At 40.4% G+C, this 20,802-nt stretch overlaps 1 protein-coding gene and 1 long non-coding RNA gene across 24 annotated transcripts in view; one reads left to right on the top strand and one right to left on the bottom strand.

Moving 5' to 3' along the window:
• Positions 1-20,802, top strand: part of FOXP2 (forkhead box P2) — a 345,911-nt gene that overhangs the window by 129,749 nt on the left and 195,360 nt on the right. For 2 of the 23 annotated variants that reach the window (XM_083399664.1, XM_083399662.1), the window contains exon 1: positions 13,462-13,561. The exons of the other annotated variants lie outside the window; for them this stretch is intronic. The gene's annotated coding sequence lies outside the window, so the exon portion shown is untranslated. Of the gene's footprint in view, positions 1-13,461; positions 13,562-20,802 lie in introns of those variants that run through there. 23 annotated transcript variants of the gene reach the window in all.
• The window catches only part of LOC310658358, an 8,457-nt gene continuing 7,027 nt past the window's right edge, over positions 19,373-20,802 (bottom strand). The window contains exon 3 of the long non-coding RNA XR_014502270.1: positions 19,373-19,506. This is a non-coding gene — a long non-coding RNA (uncharacterized lncRNA). The remainder of the gene's footprint in view (positions 19,507-20,802) is intronic.

Genomic DNA, 20,802 nt, shown 5'->3' with positions numbered 1-20,802 from the left:
CATTGACTTTATCTCAACACAGGACATCTCAACACAACTCTCATAGTGCAAACTTCCAACACTGATTTCTCATATGCAGTGTTTATTAGAAAACCAACCACCACCCCTATGTATAAGTCTAATGCAGTCCATTAGAACCTTTTCAGTATTTACTATTTTGATGGGGGAGGCAGGGTGGGGGCGGGGAGCTAATTCTAAACATTTCTTCCAAATACAACATCCTGCCTTTAAATTTGTACTATATAATATTTGAAAATAATGTAAAAATGAAAGTGTGAACTGTTTTCTCTTAGGTATGTTTAGGGTAAGCCCATTTCAGTTCAACGGGGCTTTTTACTAGGTAATAAGGTATAGAATTCGTAATGTTGTAATGGGAGTTAGTTAAATCATGTTCTTGTTTTTTCCTCTGAAAATGAACTTGTAGGTGTTTAACTTTGTCCGGATAATGTCTCAAGATATTGCTTACTCCTATCATTGTTCCCATATATAGGCCATACATCCCATGTCTTTGACCATAACTGTTAGCTAGTGTAGACCTTTGCAGTGAAATTTCCAGGTAAATAAAATCTTGGTGTGTATAAGAGCACCATATTTGTTATTTTCAAATGCATGAACAGAATTTAGCATCTGTTAATATAGTTTGAATGGCTTTTTGAAGGAGCATATTCCTGCCCCCAAATTCGTTTATATTCTACATTAAGAAGAAAACACCCCAGAATGGAATTCTGCTGTTTTTAAATGATAAATGTAATCATCTTCAAAGCAGTGTAGCCTAAAAAGAAGTGCCTTGTTAGAATATTATAAAGACCACAAACTATTTATTTACAAACTCACTTTCTTCTGAAGCATTTTTAGTATATACTATGCACTTGTCCTAGATAACAAAGAAATATTTTATAACATTTAAAATGCATTAAAATGCCAAATAAAGTAGTAGATAATCGCCTCTCACATTTTTCAATATCTTATCGTTTTTGTGACGGAGGCTACAATCATATTCTTGCTTACCTGGGAAGAAGCTTCATTGAAATCATTGGGCCTTGCTTCTGAGTAGACATGCATAGGATTGCACTATAAGTTACTACAATAACCCCATTTAGCACTGGAATATAATGTAAGGCACATTCAAAGAAAAGCTATTTCTTTTCTTTGGCTAGACTAGAAGTTAATACATAGATGAAATCCGCCATCTTTTTTCTTATGCTAAGGTTTTATCTGCAATTTAATGGGTAAACTTACTCTGAAGTACAGTTGCTTGTTTAACTTTACTCCAATTCAAGCCTTTGATTTTTATTTTTTTTTGGCAGGTTAGTTAATTCAAAAAAAAATTGAAGTTAAGAACTTTCAAGAAAAGGCAGAGGAGAACCTAATTTAACCTAGAGTGTCTCTTTTATTCTTCTGTTATTCATTTGAAGTGCCCTATCAGCTTGAACTGACCAACTTCAGTCATTTTTACCCTTTTATTTTTTTCCTCTAATGTAAACTGAAATTCCCTGCTGTTCATGGTATTTTAGTGTTTAGCATCATTTAATGAGCAGGTATCATTAAACTTAAAAGGCCTCTTTCTATATATCTCTGATTAGTTATTGAAGGAACCAAAGAATTCCTTTAATTTATCTCTGCTTCCTTGTTATATTTTGATGTCAGCTCATTTTACATTTCAGTATCTTTTTATAAAATAGAACATTATAATTTTGGTGTAGAAGTAGGACAGAAGCTTTTCATTAAAAAATAATAATACCTGGCATGCAGAAAAATGTGAAACCTGCTTTGTTTACAAAGAATTTGTTAACACAGTTCCTCAGGTTTTTTGGGTTGGGGTTTTTTTTGGGGGGGGTACACTAGTACGACAATTTCTAGCTAAAGAAAACATTTTTACCTACTGTACATTTTATGTACCCTTTAATAGTATTTATCCTCCAGGCATCCTTCCCTAGCATTACTAAAAAGACTCACTTACATATGTAAAAATATGTTTGGCCCTATTGATTAATGATCAGCTGATTAATGAGACAAGTTTGGAAGATGATAATTAATGAAAGGTACCTAATACTAAGAATACTGCAGGCTTGCAGAAATGTGAAAGAACGACAGCAGTGTATTCCAAGTCAAAAATTGGTCAATGGGAAGCATTCTGTCCCTACCTCTATATTCCAGCCTGACAGATCCACTTCCCTGTGTTAGGGAGGATGTGCAAGGTTCCATGTCTCACCTGGCATAAACCTGTTTATGTGGAAAAGGCTGCTGATATGCCCCACTCAGGCAAATGTTCACCATCTGAGAAGCACAATCTCCCATTCTGCTTTTCAAGCGTGGTGCTTGGCAGGATAAAGGAGTGCAAGAGAGTTGTGTTTCATGATGGCTCATCTTCTTTTCTCCAGAAAGTAGGGCATCATGCCTTGTGCAAATGTACAGTAACTGTAATCTCCCACTTCCCCCTTGGACTGGCTTTGCCACTCATCTGACCTAAGGAGACGTGGATGTCTGGGTTCTACATCCTGAAGGCTCTGCCCATGCCTCCTGTGGATAAACAGGGTCTTCAGGTATGTGGCTGGGTGGGTGGGGGAATCTAGCAACTCCAGGCGGAATAAGTTGGCCTTTGTTTTTCCTAAGTAAAATAGAATAACTGCAGTAGCGGATACCAAATAGGCAGAGTAGGCCCCATGCCTTTTAGGGGCCCCACAAGAATGGATCAAAATAGTGATTTGACCTTGAAATTGATTTATTAAAACTGTTGGTAAAATCAAAAAGTTATTAGGAGATAATTTGTGAGCCCCACCCCCTACCCCGGATTTCAACTGCCTTGGGGCACTGGATAACTAACTGGCACTGTTGTTGTTATGGTTATAGCTGACCTTTACCCCGAGGAACTTAAAAAGCAGCACATACGGTTCTTCCTCTCCCAATTTTATTCTCTCAACAACCTTGTGAGGTAAGTTTAGCTGAGAGACAGTGACTGGCCTGAGATCACCCAGTGAGCTTAATGGCTGAGAGAAGATTTGAAGCCAGGCATTATAGGCCTGAGTCTAATACCCTTTAACTGCTACATTGCCTGATGTTTACCACATTAGAATACAAATAAGCTGTTGGCTTTGCTTTCATACTAATGGCCAACCTAACAGATTATTAAATACATTCATAATTCAGAGTTTGATATACTCACATGAGTTACACAGCAAATATCCATTAAACAGTTTGGTAAGGATTCTTATTTTACTTTTATGAATAAAACACCAAATAAGACATATAAATCCAAAATACTCTAATGTAGCCCTGAGTACACTCAATTACATTTAAAGCACATCCCCATAAGAATCATGGGAACTGTAGTTCCCTACAACAGCTATAATTCTTAGCATCCTTAAGAAACTGAAATCCTCAGGATTCTTTGGGAGGGAGGGTGTGCTGTAAATGTATGGTGTCTCCACAACCTAGTATTCTTTCTAAGAATGTATTCTAAGAATGTACCCAGCCAGATGGGCAGGGAATGAATACATGGATGAATGAATGAATGAATGAATGAATGAATATTCCCTCCTTCCTACAGAGCTACAATTAATTCCTACCACCCTATCTATCCCCTCCAAAAGATAGATCCCTAGAAAATATTAGAAGCACAAATACAGTGCAATATATATGAGAGTTAGGGCTGGTAAAAAGGAAGCCACAGCTGCTGTTTCTCAGTGAGAGAAACAGATTAACTTGTTTAACTAAAGACCTATTCACACATGGTGGTGTGTGTGTGTTTTTCCTACAGAAAAATCCTCCATGGTGCAACACACACACACAAATGTACACCCTCATTTCAGAAGCTCATGGCATGAATATTATTTATTTGGGAAGTATAGGGTGAGGAAGCTGCTAGTGTACTTCAGAAGTGATGATGTATCTTTTGTTCTTACAGAGACAGGAAAACAGTAATGTGTGAAACAGTCCTACTTCTAGTACACTTAATCAAGCCCTGGAGTGAGGGCAGATTTTCCCTTTCTTTTCTAGCACCTCCCTTTAAGGCCTTGGAGGAAAAGAGGCTACCAGTGAGGTGTTAATGGCTCTGGAAGAGGTGTAAATGGCTGCTAAAGGGTTCTTAATGGTTGCTGCTCAAAAGTATAGACACTGCAGAGCGGATGCAAGCCAAGCCAAACTTAGGTTCCTTAGTCAGACACAATATAGAGATTTTTCTTGAGGGAAAAGTACATTGCAAACTGGAGGTATACATCAGATGAGGTGTAAAACCTCTCTTCTAGTAAGATGAATTGCCATCCAGTTGCATTTTGAAAACCTTGGAATGGAGCAAGTATGCTGCATTCTACCGTGGTATTGCATCAGAGACCTGAACTCCACTTAATACTTTTATTGCAACATTACCATGGCCTGAATGCTTAGTGAACGAAACCGTGCTTTTCCACAAACCGCTGCAATTTTTTGAAACAACCAACATTTGGGTGTCATTTGGTCAAACTACGCACAATTGGTCCAACTATGCACAGTGTTTGATTTATGCACAATGGTACTGCAAACAAACAAAAGGCGGTCAGATTCTTTATTTTCAATGGTGTGGTACTTTGGTTCAACCCAGCCAAGATTAAACATCCACTGATCAGTGGAAGAGTTTTTGGCTTTGAGATCTGGGTGTATACTCACTTCCAGTTGGGAGCAGCTTCACAACATCTTCACCTTTGCCTTACAACTTTGCTACCAGAATACCCATCGCTGGTTAACCTGCTAAAAACACACATTTGCTCCATTTTACTGGCTCTGGCAGTCTCCTGCCCCCCATTTCCCACTGCCAGTTAGAGTGTCTGTCCCTCTTTGTGCACCTTGGTACGTTCTATGGCTACAGGGTAGGTAAGGAACTTTTCCTCGGTCTGCTCTTTTCACCAAGAGGAAACAGAAAAATTCTTCCAGATATCCCTACAGGGTCAGAAGGTCATGTTGTTGTTGTTTAGTCGTTTAGTCGTGTCCAGCTCTTCGAGACCCCATAGATCAGAGCACGCCAGGCACTCCTGTCTTCCACTGCCTCCCACAGTTTGGTCAAACTCATGCTGGTAGCTGGGAGAACACTGTCCAACCATCTCGTCCTCTGTTGTCCCCTTCTCCTTGTGCCCTTAATCTTTCCCAACATCAGGGTCTTTCCCAGTCTTCTCATCTCATGAGGTAGCCAAAGTATTGGAGCCTCAGCTTCACGACCTGTCCTTCCAGTGAGATCTGGGTGTATACTCCACTGCCAGTTCATATGACAAATGAACTCTGCAAATCCATGCTTTGTGTCCCCTCACAGTTTAGGTGGCAGGGGAAAAGCTTTTAGAGGTGTCCTTAGCATTGGATGGGTATAGTATTATAGTGGGGGCTGGTGCCAAATGGGATTGGTCAAGCAGGAGGCAGGGAGACCAACAATTGATGGAGCCAGATAAGGATAGCTTTGCAACACTAGCCGAGGAGTTGATGCAGCAAAGAGGCACTTCTTTTCCTCACTACCTTCTGCCATGACAAGCTTGAACAGCAGGGCTGTAGATGCAGTTGCTTCATAAAACCCTATTGCCGCCAGCCAGCAGTTTGGATTATAGCCTTAGTCTGAATCCAGCCCTACATATCCATAGTGGATATTTACAGATTATCTAATGCCCATTACAGACCCGAAACTGATCTGGTTATGATGACTGAGTATGTTACTCACCACCAGTGATTAGAGCTGGGCGATAACTGGTTTTCAATATCATGATATAGCATCAGCTAAACATCACAATATATCACAATATCTGAAATAAGGAAGGAACCATGCAGAGGCGGACAGGTCAATGCTACTATTTATGGGTCCCAAACTGATAATGATAATGTTATCAATCACCTCATGGTCACTTTCAGCAGCAGGCAAACCAAAATGCATCCTAATGAGACTTTGGTTTTGGGCTTGGCTATCAAATGGTGGTATTCAGGACAATCCAAACTATGGTGATGAGTCATAGTGAATACAAATAATCTGGGATGGTCAGACTGCCAGCAGGTTTGCTAGGTGGCAGAAATGGCAGCAGCCTGGCAGCGGCAGAATCAACAATGGGGTGGGGGAGGCAGAAGCAGCGGCAGCCTGGCAGCAGGGGCACAATAATCAGCAGCCTGCGAAGCCTTGCCACAGCAGGGGATGGTGGTAGCAGAAGCAGTGGCAGCCTGCGAGGCCTTGTCATGGCGGTGGCAGTAGCGGTGGCCTGCAAGGCCTCGCTGAGGCAGACTGCCACAGCTTCTGCCACCCCCTTCTACTACCGCCAGGAGGACTTTCAGGCTGCCATCACTTCTTGCTACCACGGTGAGGCCTCACAAGCCCCACTGCTTGTGTCGCCACGAGGCCTTGCAGACTGCCACTGCTATTGCTGCCATCTCTCGTTGCTGCTGGAAGGCCTTACATGATGCCACTACAGCCGTTACCTCCTGTCACTGCCATGAGCCCCCACAGGACTCTGCTGTGAGGACTTGCAAGCCACCACCGCTTCTGTCACTTTCCATCACCGCTGTGAGGCCTCACAGTCCTCTGCCATCAGTTTCTGTCACTGCCGTGAGGCCTTGTAGGCCACTGCCATTACTGCCGCCACTTTCCGTCACTGCCACAAGGCCTCGCAGGCTGCCGCAACTACTGCCGCTGCCTCCCATTGCTTCTGTGAGTATTCACAGGTTTAGCTGCTGATAACAGTGCAAGGTTTCATTGGTGATATTGTGAGGTTTAGCTGGTGATAACATTGCAACGTTTAGCTGGTGAGTTACCACGATGTTGAAAACCAGATACAGTGGTACCCCGCAAGACGAATGCCTCGCAAGACAGAAAACCCGCTAGACGAAAGGGTTTTCCGTTTTTCGATGCGCTTCGCAGGACGAATTTCCCTATGGGCTTGCTTCGCAAGACGAAAATGTCTTGCGAGTCTTGAGATTTTTTTCCGCTCCCCACCCCCTTTTTCTAAGCCGCTAAACCGCTAATAGCCTTTTAGCAGCTAATCTGCTAATCCCTTAAGCCGCTAATAGCCGCTAATAGCCGCTAAACCTCTAATAGCGCTAATCCACTAAGCCGCTAATAGGGTTGCTTCGGAAGACGAAAAAACCGCTAGACGAAGAGACTCGCGGAACAAATTAATTATACATAATTAATATGTATAACTCTTGCGAGGCACCACTGTATCTCCTAGCCCTTTCACACACTGTGATTCGTGATATATTGCCAGCTCAAATATTACGAAACAATTATCACGATGTGAACTTCAAACCGGTTTTGGACGATACAGTATATCGATACATTGCCCAGCCCTACCATTGTGAGTACTTTCCCAAGAGTTACACACACTTACAATTTTGTTGATACTGCTACAGGAGGTAGTTGTGATTATTGTGGTGCTCTTTTTTAGCAGCTCATCTGATTGTACCTTGTTTTTATATGACTATATTTAATTGATTGTTATCAAAAGTGTATTGGTTGCTTTTATTGTAAACTACCTAGAGGCTTTGGTACAAAGTGATGAATAATCTGAATTAATAATAATGCAATAGACATATCCCTTTGCCCAATTGAATCTTTGGTCAAAAGAGGAAGGGGTAGCTAGCACAGTGAAGGTGGATCCCTGAGATAAGGGAGAAAAAAGTAACGATTTGTACTTTTTGCTCTTTACCTTTTTGTTTTGCTTTTGGTACAATACTTTACATTTTGTTTGCAGAAATTAAGTGCTGCTTTGGTAACATATATTCAGGTTAGCTGGATGATCTTCGTAGAAATTGGTTTGCTGCTTTGGGGTGCATGGCCTGAATTAATTTTAGTGAGAGTTTTGAATTAGTTCTGGTTTTGATTTTTAAATGAAGTTTGCTGTATTGAGGTGTGTGTTGATTTTTAAATAGATTTTTCATTTTTAAAACAGCCAGTGTGGTTCAGTAGGATTTCTTGGATGGCCTTGGGCAAGCTGCTATCTTTCAGCCTCAGTTCCATATCTGTGAAACAGGAACACTGAATGTCTACTTCATAGAGCTGTTGTGAGGGTGAATGAGACACTGTCTCCAAAGCAATATGTATGCTTCTTTAGGGTGTTGAGGTTCTATAGCTTGAGGAGGGAAATTACACGCTGTTGCGTAATTTCAAAAAATCTTTGTGTGTTTATATGTATGTATATGTGTGTGTTGCATGACTATGGATTATATGAATTCATGGTGGCGGGTGTAAATGGCATGGAACATTTCAGCCTTAGACTTGAAATATGCAGTTTGGGTAATATGGTAATCCCTTGAATAAATTCCTTGTTTCTCATATGAATGCCTTTGTCAGGTTTGTGAGTTTAGTCTTTCTTTCTTAGTAGGGTGTTTCTGCCTGACAACATTTTATAATAGATGATGGAGGGGAGAGATTTCAGTCACCTAAAATGAAGGTTGTGTAATACACATATTTGTGTTATTCAGGGTGCATAAAAAACAAAGGTTGCTGTGTTGTTCCAAAAAGAGAGAAAGAGAGAGAGAAGAAAACCCTCCCAAATCCACAGTTGGATGGTACCTCTATCGGGGCCAACCAGAATGTCACAAAAGGGCAACAGGCACTTGGGTTCTCCAGAATTCTTCATCAGGCAAGATGCTATGCAAAGCAGGAGGTGAAAAGGACAAGGGAAAAAACAAAAGGAATAGCAGCAAAAAAAGACTACTACATCAGGGCCACACTTTGGTCACATTTTGGTTGGTCCAACTTGATTTTTTTTTTTTTCCCCTTATGGACAAACAAGCTATCTTCCCCATTTTTTTGTGCCTTGAGAATTACTGACTCCAGCAAATCAGTGCAAAATCTACAGTCAGAGAGTGGTGATTTTGATCACATGAGAATAGACCTGCATTTCGTGGGTTGCATTTCCTTCAATCATTAAGGAACACTACACTGTTTGGTTTCAGTTGACTTGCTTTGCCGAGAGACCCATTCAAAAAGCCAATTCCTGGCTTTGCTAAATTGAAGACTGTGATGTTTCTTTTTATTTCTGCTTTCTGCCTGCCCAATAAATTGTGTGCTTCTTTTTACACTTTGGGACAGAACTAGGTTGCAAAGCCAGACTTTGAAGTTCTCAGAGATATGGAGCAGTCACTGCTTCTTCATTGCAGGAACCTAGTTGTGTAACCAGATATCTATAGCACCTGGGAGGGATTTAGTCAGACTGAAATCTCCATCTTGAAACTGAATCTACAAGCTGACCTCATGGCTTGTAGCCTAAATTGTATACTTAATTGGTTTTATGTTGTTCCTTGTCCCCCTCATCCCCTGCTTTTCATAACATCTTGTGTGATGAAGAGTTCTGGAGAAAGCTTGCCACAGTTGTGACGTTAATGTTGGTCCCAGGCAAGATATTCCCCTATTTAAATATATAATGTATAGGAATTTGCATATTTGAACTAAGGAATTTCAGGAATCTAATTCTCTCTTCTCCCATACCACTAAATGTGCTAAATCATGGAGGGCAGCAGGTAGTGCTTGCTCATTCCCCACTCAAAGAGTCAAGCAGAATGTGAGAAAGAGCTCTGAATATGTATAACTGTAGCAGTTGAGAGCCCTGGTTGCATGTATAGGCCCTTTGTACCTTGGTTGCATATATAGGTCCTGTGCCCATACATATGGACTCATGCAGAGCCCTTTCACATATTTCACACAGCATGCAGTTCGGGGCAAGACCATGTACAGAATGGTACAGCCAGCAACTCTACTCATTAGCTGAAGGCATGGAGTAAAGTGGTGAGAATACAGCTTAGTAGTGTTTGGTTGTAGGGCTGATTTGTGTTAGTTGTTCATGCTTTTTTTGTGTTTAGGTTATTTGATAACACTTTTATGCAGAGTACAGTTTCTATTAAATGACTAATTTGACATCTTGAGGGCTTGCAATATTTGAACCAGTTGTCAAAATAGTATAGTCGTACCTTGGAAGCTGAATGCCTTGGCTCCTGAACAAATTGGCTTCCGAACGGAACAATTTTTGAAAGCTGAACGTCCAGCGCAGCTTCCGATTGGCTGCAGGAGCAGCACTCCGGTTCCTGGAGTTAAATGGACTGCTGGAACGTATTCTATTTGAAAACCAAGGTATCGTAGTATCTAAAAAAAAGGGGGGGTCACTGGCATTTCAGTTACTACTGTATGGAGAAGTGACTATTAAGTCTCCAATTCACTATGAAGCACGAAGTCACAACTCAACCATTCAGATGTTTCAATACCTGAACTACAAAACTTTTCCATGACATTAATTGTGTAAAGCTGTCAGCTATGGCATGGCTGAAAATTATGTTATGGCCTGCTATGATGGTCAGATTCCCATCTGTGCCCCTTTTGCACCAGCACTCAGTGGATAATATGATGTGTTAGGGAAAGGACGGAGTAGAGTTGTGTATGGCATTGTGGAAGATTCATAGACATTTCCATTAGCTTGTTGCATCACAATAGTAATGGAGAAAGAATTTTTTTAATAAAAAAAAGGCTGTTGTATACAAATACATGAAACACAATATGCAATACTGCATCAATATATTCTGGAAGGCCTGGTAGCGTGGCGGCAGAAGGTGCTATGAACTCTTTCCTTAATGAAGGTCCAAATGTTTCAATGAATCATTTCACACTGTTCTCTGCAAGCAATTACTAGCATGTATAGGGTCAGATTTTTTTTAAAAAAATACAGTACTACAACAGTAAACAGAAGAACTATCCCTGCAGCAGCAAAAACCAACCAACCAACAACAACAACAACCAAAAACTGGAGAATAGGAGTTACAGAGAGGTTCTAGCTGAGCTCTTCATCAGTGTGTGACAAAAACGATCTAATATTGGCATCAGTTTTTGAGGTTTGGACAATTGAACCTGGCTGACTCAGTTTTTCTCCATTTTGCAAACAGGCCTTTTTCTGTGAAGATATGTTTGACTTCTGTCTGCAACAGCCATACCAGGGCTTGTTGCATCTTTTCCCATTAATCAAGCCCTGTCAAGTGTTGCGGTTCTAACTAATGGTTATTCTCTGTATGGAATGTTTATCCTGTTATTGGGCAACAGTTTTTGTGCTTTGCTTTTCCTCTACACCATACGTCTTTTCTTTTTCCAGCCTCTTTGAGGACAGGTAGCCCGTTCGTTAGTTGATGTTGCCAGAAGTGTACATGCCCATTACCATTTGTGTAAAAAGATGGAACTTCGCATATAGCCAAACTTAATTCTCTGTTTACCTGATAAGTCAGTTCCTGATGTCTAAGTGAACCATATTGTTGGCTACATCTACAATGACAAAAATATCTGGTTGTTTCGAAAACCCTTTGAAATTACTTGATACAAAGGAATTGTTAGGACAGTATAAGTTTGGGTGATCCCGCCTGATATTTCCACCCATGCATTTGCTTAAACAAACTAGCTTTTTTGGCCAGAGTATATTTTATTCCATCTCCATTTTACATATCATGTGATCTCCAGATTCCTTTAAAACAATTACAGCTTTTCTTTTTCATTTCGGCACAGTTACTTGGTTTTCTTTTCCGCCATCTGACTACCAATGCCTGAATAATTTGGTTGTGCTACCCAGTAATTAGATGTTGGGGTTTCTTTTTATAAGAGAATTTGAGCCCTACAGAAAATCAAGGTGGCAGCAATAACAGAATATTTACCAATGCTTTTGGAGTAACTGGCAATGTGACCAAGGCAAAGAGGTTATTTTGGGTGGTGGTGAACTTCTTCCCCATGTTTCTATGGCATGGAAAGAATCATGCCATAAGCGAAAAAGCTGTGTGCAGATAATTTTTTCACTCATGCTGTGTGAGCGAATGAATAAACCATAGTTTATCCACTCGTAGAATAAACAGTTAATAGTACCAGCACCTTTTGTTCCTCTGATTCTTTTTGCTCCGGGCTGACAAGTTAATGTACAAACATCAGAGTCAGGGAATAACTCCTCAGGTTGGTAGCTATTGGGCATCAGTCTAGGATGGGTGTCTGTGCATTGTGTGCTGCTTCATTTAAAGAATCTATATTAGAAAAGTAATTAGATTGTGTCTATAAGGATTATAAACTGAAGTCTTTCTGATATCCATTTTGTACATGATTTCCTTTCTCCCTTCTAAAGTAAACCATTATAGGTTGTGTTCATCTTCTGTATATGACTGTTGTAGATAGACACAATATGTATAACTTGCTTTATGAAAAAGAGTGTTTCCTGGATATTACTTTTGAAATGTATCCATAATAATGCACAGAGTTTGCACCTCGATTTCAATAAAGATTTTGAGTGAATTCAGTGATCATGTGGCATAGTGCACAAATACAATATCAGTCCTTTTTCAGTGCTCTGAGTGATGAGGGATTTTATTTTATTTTGCATGTTTACACCCAGTCAGAAATCTAAGGAACCATGATAAACATTCTTACTGCTTGAAATGACATTATAAGAGTCTGGTTTCTTTGATGTTACATGTATGCAATGATAAGTTATTGCTTGGTTAATGATCAAGTGCATTTACCCTCTGCTTCCAGTGAGGGATGTATATTTGGGTGAATGAGTCTGGTGGCTGGGCAAGATTCTGTGTGCATAAGATAGATGTTTTGGATACTCCATGCGACCACATCAACATATATCTGCATGTAGGAGCATATCAATTTAAATTAATAGGTCATTGTTTGTCTTTCACAATCTGTTATGAGTGTTAAAGATAATATAATCCTTCTTGTATCCGTTTTTCCATTATTGGTCATCAAATTGCTTGCAGTTACAAAAAGAAGATAAACTTACTAAGCTTATTCAAAGTCTTTGTAAACAGGTGCCACTCCAGTGAATTAAATTAAAGACACCTGCTTATGTTTGGCCAGAATTTCTAGTTTTTAGAACAATAGTAATAACTGTGTCAACTATCTTGTTGCCAAATCCTGTCAAAACATTTCTGTTTCTGCATATCATCACGATCGTGCTAAATTTATATACCCGCCTTCCCCAGGAACTGTTCCTTAGTTACTTTAAAATGCAGAACCTGCAGAGGGAGCTCAAATCATTTGTTTTGGGGGGCCTTGAACTGTAGGGGTTTTAGTCATTTATTTATTGGGAGATAAATGCAATTGTTTACCCAGGCAGCACAAACCTGGGCTATTTACCTTGATATCTGATTTTACGACAAGATTGCACACACTTGTATAACACAGCCTTAGGGAATGTTTCATTTGCCAGCAGATGGAAAAGAACATTCGTTTGAATTTAGTTTTCTTGTGTACTTTTACATAACTAGTGTGGCTATGTTTTTTACGTGGGTTTTTTCAATATTGGGTGGGTGGGTGAGGGACCCAAGGCACAATCCAATCAAAGGTAAATGTTACTGAATACCATTGATTTAACAGTATAGGATATCTGTTTAAAAGTCACCCATAGAAATTAATGGAATTTAACATTGCTTAAATATGGAAAGATAATAGCCTGAGTTTTTCTCTCTCTCTCTTTCTCTCTCATATGTAACTCAGGATGACTTGGGGTCCAGTTTTAGAGGACAAACTACGTGTATCCTGTTGCAGTTCTTAAAAAAAGTTGCACAGTAGCTTCAACTTTTCCCTTTAAAACAGTAGGAAGTAGGTGTTGGATTATTTCTTAGTTGATACCTACATTTGTTATGAAGGAACAAATGGGGATTAAATCTGTGTACACTATTAAAAGCTTGTGTGCTATACTCAGGAATTAAAAACTTGGACCTACTAAAAGAAGTTATGCTGTTTATCTACATTATCATTAAACACAGGTTTGCTCTGGCCCAATTCCATTATATATGAAGCACTCTCCCCACCATTTCCCTAATAAAGCTGGAAAAAGCCAGTTTGGAACTTCCGAAATATGTTGTTGTTGTTAATTTGAATTTATATACCGCCCTATACCCGGAGGTCTCAGGGTAGTTCACAGAATAAAATCAAAACATAAAACCAGAAAATACATAATCAAAATAAAAATGACAATGACCCAATAACCCTTCCCCTTCTAAGTACATTTAAGGCAAATGGGCAACTGTAGTGGCTCAGTTGCTTTGGGTGGGTGTCTAGATATTGTGACATGTAATTGCTTTCCCCTGAAGTGATCTTAACTTGCTATATATTAACTTGCATTGTGGATATTAGAAAATACGTGTGGGAGCCTTTGCTTTGGGCCAGTATCATGGACGTAGCCAGGATACTTGTTCGGGGGGCAGGCCTTTCCTTAAAGGGGGGTGAACCTGAGTTAGCTATATGTTTTTATTGATTTAAGGGGGACAGCTGCCCCCCGCCCCACTTCACTACACCCATGGTGACAAACGGCATTGCTTTTTAAGGATGGCATACATACTTTTAAATGTCCCAGTATTTAGCATTGAGATAGCTAATTTTATAGTACTTAAAGTTATGCTAATGTCTTCTCCAAGGGAGATTTGGAGGGTGGCATAAAGAGAACAGGCCTTTTCAATTGTGGCCTCCTGTTTGTGGAATGCTCTGCATTAATGTGGTAGTAGTAGTAGTAATAATAATAATAATTTGTACCCCGCCCTCCCCAGCTGGGCTCAAGGGGCTAACATCATACAAATAACACAGTATACATAAAAACAGGCACCAATTAATTAAAATACATCTTTAAAATAATTCAGAAAAATTAAAATCTGGACAAATGGCAGTTATCAGGTTAAGATTGAGAGCGGTTAATACTTGCCCAGGATCAGCTGTTTTCACTGATCATATAAGGACCTGTGAACAGGCTGGGAGGCCTCCTTTATGCTTGTTCTTAAACAAAGGAAAATAGGTCAGACTGCCCCCTGGCCAAAGGCTTGGTGGAACAGCTCTGTCTTACAGGCCCTGCGGAAAGATGTCAAATACCACAGGGCCCTAGTCTCTTGTGGGAGAGCATTCCACCAGGCCAGGGCCATGGTCGAAAAAGCCCTGGCTCTGGTTGAGGCCAGTGTAATTTCCCTGGAGCCTGGGATCTTTAGAGTGTTGTTGTTTGCAGACCGTAAGGTCCTCCGTGGGGCATACCAGAGGAGACGGTCCCATAGGTATGAGGGTCCTAGGCTGTATAGAGCTTTGAAGGTTAAAACCGGCACCTTAAACCTGATCCTGTAATCCACCGGCAGTCAGTGCAGCTGGTATAGCACTAGGTGATTGTGATCCTGTTGTGAGGACCCCATAAGGAGTCTCGCTGCAGCATTCTGTACCCACTGGAATTTCTGGGTCAGTTTCAAGGGTGAGTAGAGTGAGTTACAGTAGTCAAGCCTGGAGGTGACCGTTGCATGGATCACAGTGGTGATGTCAGGGCGAGAGAGGTAATGGACCAACTTTTTTTTTGAGACCATTTTGGCTGCATTTGTTCGTCCTTGTGTGTGGAAAGACAGTGTTTTCACCAGACAATATATGCCACATGCATATATTCTATAATCCTGAATGAGTATGAAAAAAGTTTTATGTTGAAGAGAAAAGTCTGCACTACAAATGTTACTATAGAAATTACTACAGCGTACTGTTGCCTGAACAACTGTTGTATAATATTGTGAAATAGTTTTTTTAATAACTCAATTTCAATGTGCACAATTAAAAAATTTTTTTGTTTCCTTTCTTCTATTAACTGCATTGAAAAAGATCAAATGGAGAAACTCACTCTATTCAATAAGGTAAAGGTAAAGGGACCCCTGATCATTAGGTCCAGTCGTGACTGACTCTGGGGTTGCAGTGCTCATCTCGCTTTATTGGCCGACGGAGCTGGTGTACAGCTTCCAGGTCATGTGGCCAGCATGACTAAGCCGCTTCTGGCGAACCAGAGCAGTGCATGGAAATGCTGTTTACCTTCTCGCTGGAGCGGTCCCTATTTATGTACTTGCACTTTGATGTGCTTTCGAACTGCTAGGTTGGCAGGAGCAGGGACCGAGCAACAGGAGCTTACCCCGTCGTGGGGATTCGAACTGCCGACCTTCTGATCGGCAAGTCCTAGGCTCTGTGGTTTAACCCACAGCGCCACCCACGTCCCACTCTATTCAGTAGGGGTAGGGAATTCTAGAGTAAGACTCACTTGAGACTTGTCTCATTTTAGCCCTTACACAAAGTCTTGGGAAAATCCTAATTTGCTTCTGAATTTGAAAAATGAACATTTTTAACATCACACCTGATCTGGCATTACAAGCTTTCAGGAAAAGAGTGAAACTTCCATCAAGCTTCCCTTTCCTCATCATGGCTGACTCTAGAACCAATGGACATGGGAGAACTAAGGAGAGGGGGGCTAGTTACTGCAGCTGTTGTTGGGTTAGAGCTCCGGCTTGCAGCAGGTTCTGCAGCTGGAAGCTCAGAAATGTCAGGTAGTTATTTATCCTGTGAAATGCCACCAAGCTGTATACAAATGAGAGAACTTCAAGAGGACTAGGAAGAACAGTGATGCCATGCTCGTCTTGTAAATCATCATGACTTCGCAGATATATAATTAAGAATACATGAAATTCTTAAATATTGGATTGGATTCAGAGAATCACGAGTACAGTGAAAATAGTGACTAGCATTGTGTGTCATGCACAAAGTTACTCTCCCCCAGGAGCAGAACAAAAAAAACCTAGAAATCGGGTATGGGTACAGATAGGCCATAAGTTACCGATACAGCAGGTATGTGGGGGTGGCTAGGCAAAGGCAAAGGATTGGCTGTTGGAGAGCTTGGCTCTTGTCCAATGGACATGATGCCAACTCATCTTCTGGAGCCACCACCTGCAGATTGCTGGCATAGCGGTCCCCAGTGTGGTGTAGGCCAAGAATCTGGGTTCCACTTGGCAACCCGGGTTGAGTTGTGAAAGGTCAGGCCCCCAGAGCCAGGCAGGAGACCTACCACACCACCCCTAAGACCCCGTACGGGGGTCTTTCCCATATGAGCAATTATCCCACTGAAATTGTGACAAAAGTAGAAAATGAACGCATAACAGTGTAACCAACTCGTCCTGAGGGAAAGTTGAATATGCCACACCATGGGTCACGCAAGTATGAGCAAAATTCATTTCCAACCCTGTCAACCAGTGAGCAACCTAGTTCCAAGCAGCAGGCCTAACCTTGAGGGAAGGAAGCTGGAGACCAAGATGCTCCTGGGGAATCCCCTAAGACCCAAACAGTTCCATACATGGCCGTTTCCTTGTGGGGCTTGTCATACAGCTCATATAAGGTTACTCAAGGCAGACCTTAATGCCAAACCCTTGTCTTCCATTATTTATAATTCTGAACTCCAACTGTGGTCTAAGCACCAAAGTTGCTTACCTGTTTAAATTCTTCATCGGCTCACCATTTCCTTTTCCATGGTTCAAAAGCCTCTGGAGATGGAGCTGCTGCCATGGTGATGCTCCATGCTATTTTTCTAGGAAAAGGGGTGCTGGAGCTCTCCACGAACTTCTCCCTTCTTCTCTCAGAATTGCAATGGAGCCAACCTGAGAGGTGCTGGAGCTGAGCTCTGGTGAGCTCTGGCTGAAAAAAAGCCCTGATGATGCTTTGTCCATTTAGACATCAAGCCAGACAATAGCACAAATTATGGCTTATAAACCCACATCAAACCATGGTTTCTGATTTTGTTTTGCTGGATAATCACAAACCATGGTTTGCTAATTCAGATATCACATCCTTTAACTCAAATTAACAAAGTGATAACCCACAAACATAGACTTCTTGCATCTTGTGCATGAATAAACCTACAATAATTTTGATATACTTAATCCTATTGGTCTACATATAAAAAACTGATATTTACCCCCTTTGAAACTAATGGCTACCTTATTGATGAATACATTGTTTTCTGTCAGCCTATTGGTTGGTACTGCTTTAAATTAGAGCAGTGTATTTTTTAAAATGTTAATTAAATAATACATTCACACAAAGGTTAAATTTAGTGATTCTTAAATCAAGGGTAAAATGGTGATTAGTATGAATTTATGTATGTTGTGGTGTTCTTTTCTTCCATTTTCCAAGTTCTGTGAGTTCTGCAATTATTTTAAAAGTGGGTTAATTATGAGCATTGTGATGTAAGTGTACTGTTGCTTCACCTTTGAAACATCTTCTCGCTTATACTTCTCTTCCTGTTTCTTTGTGAGATATTTTTCTTCCAGATGTTAGTATAATGTATGCCTTCCTAATAAATTCACCATTTCTTAAATGCAGTAGGACTAACATGGAGTTTACACACTGCCTGAGCATCTTATGCTCAGTGGTCACTGTTCCTTCTGAAGATTTCAGAATCAATAATAGGCTGCTGTCTTTGGCTGCTGACCAGAAGCCTTGCTTCTAGATCCTGCTGAACTAGAGATGGCATCCAACTGTTGCAAAAGCTGACAGTTGTCCAGAGGATTACAACTGTGATCATACAGAGTGTGAGGGGAAGGGGGGGAGGAGGATCTTGACCTGTTATATGTTCTTTTGCATAATTGTTTCTGGAGGCAAAAGGGCAGAAAGGGTTCAGAATTAGAGCAGGACTTTGATGGGAAGTTGTCATTTGAAAACAGTTTGCATTGCCTGTCATCTTTTGTTTGGAAGAAAACAGGCTGTGACATAATACCTGTCACTGCCAGCGGGTGTTTCTGTGCACCCTGGAGTGAAATATCCCAAGCAGTGGCAGCTTTTTACTCTAGGTTATCTATATGGTTGGAGAGAGTTCTTACTGTTCCAGTCTCTTTGTGTGTATATATATATATGGCCCACCTGTCAAAGGCACAGGTCAAAACTGAATAATAGAGCTATGTATATGAGTACTCGAAAATATTTTGAGGATAAATCTGTTCCCTTCAGGGAAGGGAGGATACTAGTGCTAATAAATCCATTCTATTCCTAGTGGAAGCAATTATGACACATGTTTAAAATGCAAGTATTGCACTCTTGTTGTTAGGAAAACACATTTAAACATTTTTTTAAAGCACCATTAGATTGGGTACGGCAAGAATATGGGCTTGGAAAGTAACACATGTAAAGGCACATAACTAAAACCGTTTAAGTTTAATTTACCCACATCATTTCTGTATCAGGTGCCATTACTGTGATATATTGGGGCTTTGTAATTTGCTAAAAAATATTGAGCCATGTGAGGCACTTAATTCTGAGAAATCCTGAGATGGTGGAGGAAGATGGTATTAGCAATTGTTCTCCATAAATTATTCCCCTTTCTTGCTATATGATTTAGAAATGTGTCCATTTTGTTTACATTTTGATCACAATATGTCATATTGATAAATGCTTAGCCACGTCACATTTGAAATATGAAGGCTTGAACTGAAGGTTAATGTTATTTTAAGCTGCCAAACTTGACGTACCTCTGATACAGCTTTGTGGAAGAGGCACCTATCGCTTGATAGCTGTGTGAAACTGTTGCCTACAGAGATGGGCTCTTGACACTGTCTGCCAGCCTCAGGCTGTCCGCTTTGTGTCTGCTTTAATTGAAAATTAATAGTTAGGGGGTTGCTATGGAAATGATACCATTGCTTGCAGACAGCAAACCCCGCTTTTTGCAAAGAGACACTAGTGGTATTGTTTGTCCTTGTTGACCTCAGAAGTTCAAAAGCCTGGAGGAGGAAAGGAGATGCAAATATTTTACTTAAAAAAATTAATTTGCATATTTATAACATTGTTTTTGAATGTCAGAGATAGGGAGTATAGGAACTTTTGTGAGTATATGCTTTTAAAGCTTTTAAACCTTATATTAAGTGTGAACTGCCTCAGTGCTTTACACATTGATAAGCTAAATTATTAGAAAGTGTATTTTGTTGCTCTTGGTTCTAGTAGCTACAAACCTAGTGAGTGGCAATGTTACTCCTTGATAGTTAATAATAAAATCACTTTATTTCTTCTGGATTACATTGCACTGTAAGTGTTTTGTAGCATATACTATGTACAGCGTTTTTCTACACGAAAGAAAAATGAGAGCCATTAGAATAAAAATATGGAGAGAGGGATAAAATACCTACAGAAAGCAAATCCTTGCAAAATTGTGTGGCGTTTTAAAGTAGAATGTGGTCTAAAAGGTTTACTTATAATGATCATGTGATTAAGCGTTTCATTTGCTCTGCTTATTCTTCCAATGGAGCATGTGATTACATATATACAACATATATGTGCAGGTATCATGCTCATGCTATGAATTGGTTAACACACGTGTTTTTAGAAAGGTGTACCTCTCCAGACCAAGGCTTTTCTTTGAAGAAGTAATATAAACATGCCTTATAGTTTTAATTCAAAGCGAGAGGAGAAGCTAACATAGAATATTAAACTGTTCTCTATCACAGTGCTAAAGAATAAGTGCTTTCTGTTCATTTCAGAGGAGGTGGAGAATAGTGTAGCCTCGGGGGTTGAAGGTGAAATGTGAAATTTGCTGTAATTACTTACCCAAAATGTCTGTATTAAAGGCTATTAGAAGCAGTTATTTTAAGTACTTCTTCCCCTCCTCTGTTTAGTATTTAAATGTGTTACAAAAAAGTAGAGGCAGATGTTATTAATCTAAAAGGAACTGCTAAAAGATACTGTAAGTCGGTGGCAGCAGTGGTTTTTGGCTAAAGATCCTCTGAAACATATTTTTCAGCCACACCAGTGTGTGTGTGTGTGTGTGTGTGTTTGCCTAAGTTGTAGACAGTGTGCTGTTAAATCCTGTTCACTAATGCCACTATTCAGCTGTGAGTGTCTGTAGAATGAAAGGCCATAAAACTTAAAGTTAGTGCAATGCATTCTTAGGGTGTAACCGCTAGAAAAATGACTGGCTTTTGAAATGTGAAGGTGTGTGTGTGTGTGTTGGGGGGGGGGGGGGATCTTGCAAACAAATCTTTGATTCACTCGTTCTTGCAAGCTGGCTATCATTGCGCTTTGAA

This window comes from Podarcis tiliguerta, assembly GCF_965153285.1.
Source record: "Podarcis tiliguerta genome assembly, chromosome: 10".
Classification (NCBI taxonomy): Eukaryota; Metazoa; Chordata; class Lepidosauria; order Squamata; family Lacertidae; genus Podarcis; species Podarcis tiliguerta.
This window is presented reverse-complemented; position numbering and strand designations above follow the sequence as displayed.